General features: G+C 35.6%; 1 protein-coding gene across 1 annotated transcript in view; it reads left to right on the top strand.

The window, feature by feature from the left end:
- Positions 1–6,000, top strand: part of vti1a (vesicle transport through interaction with t-SNAREs 1A) — a 251,266-nt gene that overhangs the window by 75,841 nt on the left and 169,425 nt on the right. The gene's annotated exons all lie outside the window — the stretch shown is intronic.

The raw sequence follows: 6,000 nt of genomic DNA, 5'->3' as shown, positions 1-6,000 counted from the left end.
AATTAAAAGACACTTGCGTCATTTTACTAATTCATTACTAATGTAAATATGTCATCCTGTTATGTACTGCATAAAAAACAACATGATTTCATATATAGTGACCCAAATCAGATCTTTTTTTAATCCTTACTCTTCCCCATCTCAAAGCTACACCAGAAATGTTGAAGTAAACAACACAACTCATGCTGGAAGATCCTCATAGCTCATATAGGACAAGAAATTCAGTAGTGCTCCTGGTTTGGGGAGCCTTGTCTCTGTGTGTCAGTATATTGTTTAGGTTTCTTCACTTCCTATTGCTGAATAATCCCATTTGTTGAGCATCTCCACCGTCCTATATTTATAATTTACAGCCCCTTACAGTTCTCCGTTCTCGCCAACCTACCTTGACTTGTGTATTTTCTCCCCCCCCACATGACCAAACAAAATGGGAATATAGCTTTTTTTTTTATTTCCAGCCTTGGGTCAGAAGATATTTTCAATGGGTTCAACAACCCCCTCTTTTTTCCAACCTCAGAATGTGCAGCTTTCAAATCATATATATATATGTATTTCTCCTTCTCCCATTTTGCTGAATTTGAATCAAAGCCAGCGCAGCTTATACACACTTAGCCTGCTTTTTAAAAACTGTACTTTTCCTCAGCTGGAAAACATGTTTAAATATTTAGCACCCGTATTCACAGCTGTTTGACACTTGTAATTCCTTTTCTTACAAGTCCCAAACAAACGATGAAGAAGATCACATAGTCAGTCTGAATCATAGCTGTCATCATTATTCACTTTGACTATACCACCACCACCCCCTCCCCATTCGAAATAATAAGGAATCATCAAAACTTTTGAAAATTGCGATTGTAAGCGTTCGCGTTTGATATTGAAAAAAGGAGAGGGAAAGGGAAGACAATTCTTTTGAGTCGCATTCGCATTGTTCCTGGGTTCCACGTTAATAACTTACAACTGAAGTGCGGTTCTTCACGAAAAAATAAAAAAGCAAAAAAGAAATTCTCGTTTATAGTATCTAAGAACGTCTTTGTAGAGAAAGTAGGTGTCAGATAAAAAGGCATACATGCATTGGCACAAATGAGAAGGGGCGCGTGCAGAGGCGGTCGCAGACGCACCAATATTTATCATGCCCTCTTTAAAAGAAGCTTCTGTTGAACTCTATAAAACTGAAAAAAGAAAGACAATTTTGACAGTCCTGCTGCTCTAATAGTGAATAAATCAAGAAATGAAGCGATTGCTTTTATTGAGGTCAGTTTGCTCTGTGAGGATGAGTGATAGTGCATCCAGGGCTTTTTGTTTTAAATATCTTGTCTGATATGTTCCGTCTAAATGCGCTTTGTTACACCTTACGGATACGCACGCTTGACATGTAATGAAAACAAATCCGCAGTGGCAAGATCATTCGTTTTGATAGACCATTCTTTCAGGTTTTCAGGAAGTCACCCTCTCTGTGCTGTTGCCATCACTGTATCTATACTTGAAGTCTTCGAAATGATAAAAAAGAAATACATTTGACAGACTTGCGACTCTGATAATTAATAAATCAAGAAAAAAAAATTAAGGGTTTTAGGTCATTTTGGTTTGTGAGAGTTGAAATTCATCCAGGGCTTTTTCTTCTGCATATTTAAAAATTGTATATACAAATTTAACTTTTTTTTTTTTGCAATTTGCTTACAGATATGGAGTAGCAATGTATTCGTTTTGAAAGTGATAGCCATCCCAGTGCTTTTCTTTCATACACTGTAAATATGCTGGGTTCCACACAGTTCATTCATGTTAACCCCAACACAAATGGATTTAGTAAATCTAATAATTTTGACGAATTTAAGTGGATTGAATATAAAAGAATTAAGTTGTCCCAAAAAAACATTAAGCATTGTGTTGTTTCAACTCATTTTAAATTTGTTTAAACAAGAAGAAAAAGTAATTTTTTGAGTCTACACAATGACCTACATAATCCAAAGAGATTATTTTGGCTGTCCTGCTTAGAAATAAAATAAGAAATAAATCAAGAAAAAAATATGTTTCTTTTATTCAGGTTAGTTTGATCTCATAAAGTTTGAATAGAGCCATATATTGATTGATTGTTGAAAATGATTATTGAAAACAAATCTAACACACCAAGTTGTCTTAATAGATAATTTACTTTTTTTTAAACTTTAGGAATTTGCCATTTTTGAGATGTTCTTGCATTGTTGTTTTGGGCTCCATATGACCAAAAAGACTCTGATGACACTGTAATAACAAATTAATTAAGAAATTGAGTTTGGTCTGTAAGAGTTGATATACTAATTGCATATATACTGTACAAATTGATGGATACATTTAGGTGTAGACATTCATCGGAAATAAAATCTGAGGTACTAAGGTCGATTTGTTTTTTTGTAGGCAATTCCTTCACATTTTCACCATTTCTGTGCTAATACTTGTATTCGATAATAGGTATGTTGATTATTAATTTGGTATTTGTATGCACAGGAGAAGCTCTGTAAAATGTATTAATGGTCAGATTGTTGGTATAAACGTAAACGTATTGTAACTTTTGTGAATTTGAAAATTAGCGGCCATGTGACCACATGGTTAGTCGATTGCATAGAAAATGCCTAAACAGTCTTTATATAAGGGCTTTATGCAATACACATGCCTTCTCTAGTGCTTTCTTGATCAATGGAACTAAAGTTTGGTTCAAATTTGGAAAACCTATCTGCTCTAGTGTATACATTTTATCTAAATGATATGTATGTTTATGAAATATTAAATCAAATTATAATATAAGATGAAATATGCACTCAAAAAATGACTTTTGCTGCTTTTTCAAACTACTTATTTAAAATTAGTTGAAACAACACAATTATTAAGTTTTTTTGGGGGGACAACTTAATTGTTTTATGTTCAATCCACTTAAATTTTTAAAAGGGATTAACTTAATCGATTTATGTTGGGACGACATGAAGGAATTCTGTGAAACCTAGAATTTTTTACAGAGTGACAACATGATTGTAAGCTCCCCAAAAATATGCTTTTTGTTGTAAGCTTGTTTTTTAGTTGTTCCTACATTCTATTTATTATTTGTTTCCTTGGACTTTTAGGTTTAAATATTTAAATGCAATATTTGAAATGTACAAATATTATGTCTAACGTGTTTTTGTTGCACCTCGCGGATGCGTTGGGATCAGCACGTCGGATGTTTAACGAAAACAATTCCACAGCAGCCCGATAATTCGTTCTGATAGGCAACTCTTTCGCGTTTTCCATCTCCTCTCTGTTGTCGTCACTGCACCTGCGTGGCTACCTTCAGCGTGTGTCACCTCTATTCCCCCGCAAACCCCACACACTCGCACAATAGACATCAACATCCCCCCTCCCACCCAAAAAGAGACCGTACTGAGGGAGTGAGAACGAACGAGGGAGAGAAATTCAAGAAAAAGCTTTGAAGTGGCTTTCCGGCGCGCGAGTCTGCTGGCCGTCTCCCCGAGACGTGTCACCTTTGCCGAGAGGGAATAGGAAAATCACGTTTCGAATGGTAATGATAACATACTAATCACTTGAGCTCTTTGAAGACGGGGGAGCGAGCTACTCTGTCAGTATCCCCGGCTGCCTTGTGCTTCCAGGCACACAGGCACATCCCTGGTCTAGGTGTATTAGTTTAAGCGGTGCATGTCAATACGTCCCCTCCATCTCAGCTGATCCAGAGGGGCTCATTAGGCAGAGATGGCTCCCTTTTCCCCATACGCACTCCCACCCCCGTTCTCTCCTCTTTCTCTCTCTCTCTTTTTCTCTCTCTCCCTCCCTCTATCTCCCACTAACACCCCCTCCCTTAAACTATTAAAAGTATTTCAGCTATTTTAAATGACATCTGTCAACCGAGAGGAAGAGAAGAAGAAAAAGTTCAGACATACAGTTTTTTCTCTCTCTCTCTCTCTCTCTCTCCCTCCCTCTTTCCCTTATCTGTGATTGTCAAACTTTGAAAAGTGGAATGTCGTCTATTTTTCATTTCATTTCCTCAGAGTGATTAGCCGCTACATATTTTGACAGCTTAACTAGAACTGGAAACTCATTTTTTTCTCCTCCGTTTCTTTATTCTTTCCTTACATGTAAATATGAATAAAGGTTAATGTCCTTTAAAAATAGTGTTTACGAATGGAAATGCAGTGGTCTAATTCAGTGTTCACAGTCATAAATTATATGGCTTATCGGAATTGGGGTGCATGAAACCTAGTTTTCGGTAACTACTCGGGGGTTCAAAAGTTTGAGAGCACAAAGTTTTTAAGGGAAGTTTAGAATTGTGGGAAATTGTGGCATGTGATGTGAAAGAAATCAGGTTCTGGATGATTTCTAAGTAGTGAAGTAACTATACATTTGCAATTTTAATCAGAGAAACAACTTTGCATTGATGGTTCTCCCATTGAAACACAAGATGCAAAGTAAGGGTTTCAAAAGAGTTTTTGCAGCAATGCCATGGGAAATTATTTTTTTTTGGTTCTTTAAAGAACTATTCAAACCATTTTTTATAGTCTAAAGAACAATTAAACAATCTAAAGAACTGCTTTACTTCTTATTACAACCTTCTGTTTTAAGAGTGTACTCAGAACTCACACTGGACGACACAGTTATCAGGTTTTAGGGAGACTTTTTTTTTAATGAAAATGTAATTTGTAATAAATTTTCATTACCACTGTATTGTATTCCTAGGAATTTTTATGCATGGATTACCGTGGCCGACAGAGCTTAACATGCTGCAATTTAAGAAAACACAATGCCAGCAAATTAAGAAAATTACTTCATCCATTTTACAGCACACGCCACAACGTATACACATTAAAAAACGTGCTGCATTTTCACACAACACAAACATATTAATAAAACGTGCTGCAGTTTCACACAACACAAACATGTTAATAAAACGTGCTGCATTTTCTTACAACACTTGCAAAAACATCTCAACGGAAATCATTCAAGAGGACCAGAAAACATGACTGATCCCGCTGTGCTGTGAATATTAAACTTAAAATCACCATTTATTGTTTTATTGTGATACTAATGTTCATATATACACTCTCTGAAATAAAGGTACAGGAGCTGTCACTGGGGCAGTACCTTCTCAAAAGGTACATATTTGTACCTGAAGAGACCATATTGGTACTTTAATGGACTATATCGGTACCTTAAAGGACCATATTGGTACCTTAAAGAACCATATTGGTACATTTAAGGTGCATTTGGGTACTAATATGTACCTTTGAAGAACCACTGTGGTCTCTTTAGGTACAAATATGTATCTTTTGAAAAAGTACTGCCCCAGTCACAGCTCCTGTACCTTTAATTCTGAGAATGTAGTGTTTAAAGACTTCCGGTCTGTAAGACTTTTTGTAAAAATGCATACAGTGGATACTTTTTCTGGCAAGCAGGCATTGAAATAGATCAGGTGTGACCGTAAAGTAATTCAAGTAAGAATAAAAAAAGAACAGCTTCTTACACTTACACTAAACCGTTCTTTTAATTGTTCAAACATTTTAAAAAATGTCTCAATTTTCAGCTGTCAATAGACATTTAACTGATAATACAAATAAATAATGCATTTTCAACCAATCGGAGTGATTTCTGAAGGACCACATGACTTGAACTGAACTAAAACTGGAGTAGTGTTGCTGAAAATTTAGCTCTGCTATTAACAATTACTCATTTATTCATTCAATCATTCATTCATTCATTCATTTTCCTTCAGCTTAGTCTCGTTTTTCATCAGGGGTCGCCACAGCAGAATGAACCGCATATCCAGCATATGTTTTACACAGCGTATGCCTTTCCAGTGGCAACCCAGTACTGGGAAACATCCATACACACTCATTCATACACATACACTATGGCCAATTTAGTTAATCTAATTCACCTATACTGCATGTCTTTGGACTGTGGGGAAAACTTGAGCTATTACAATAATTATATATATTGTAACAATTAAATTTAATATATATTTAATTTTTTTTATTTTATCATAAT

Source organism: Danio aesculapii, chromosome 12 (assembly GCF_903798145.1).
Source record: "Danio aesculapii chromosome 12, fDanAes4.1, whole genome shotgun sequence".
Classification (NCBI taxonomy): domain Eukaryota; kingdom Metazoa; phylum Chordata; class Actinopteri; order Cypriniformes; family Danionidae; genus Danio; species Danio aesculapii.
This window is presented reverse-complemented; position numbering and strand designations above follow the sequence as displayed.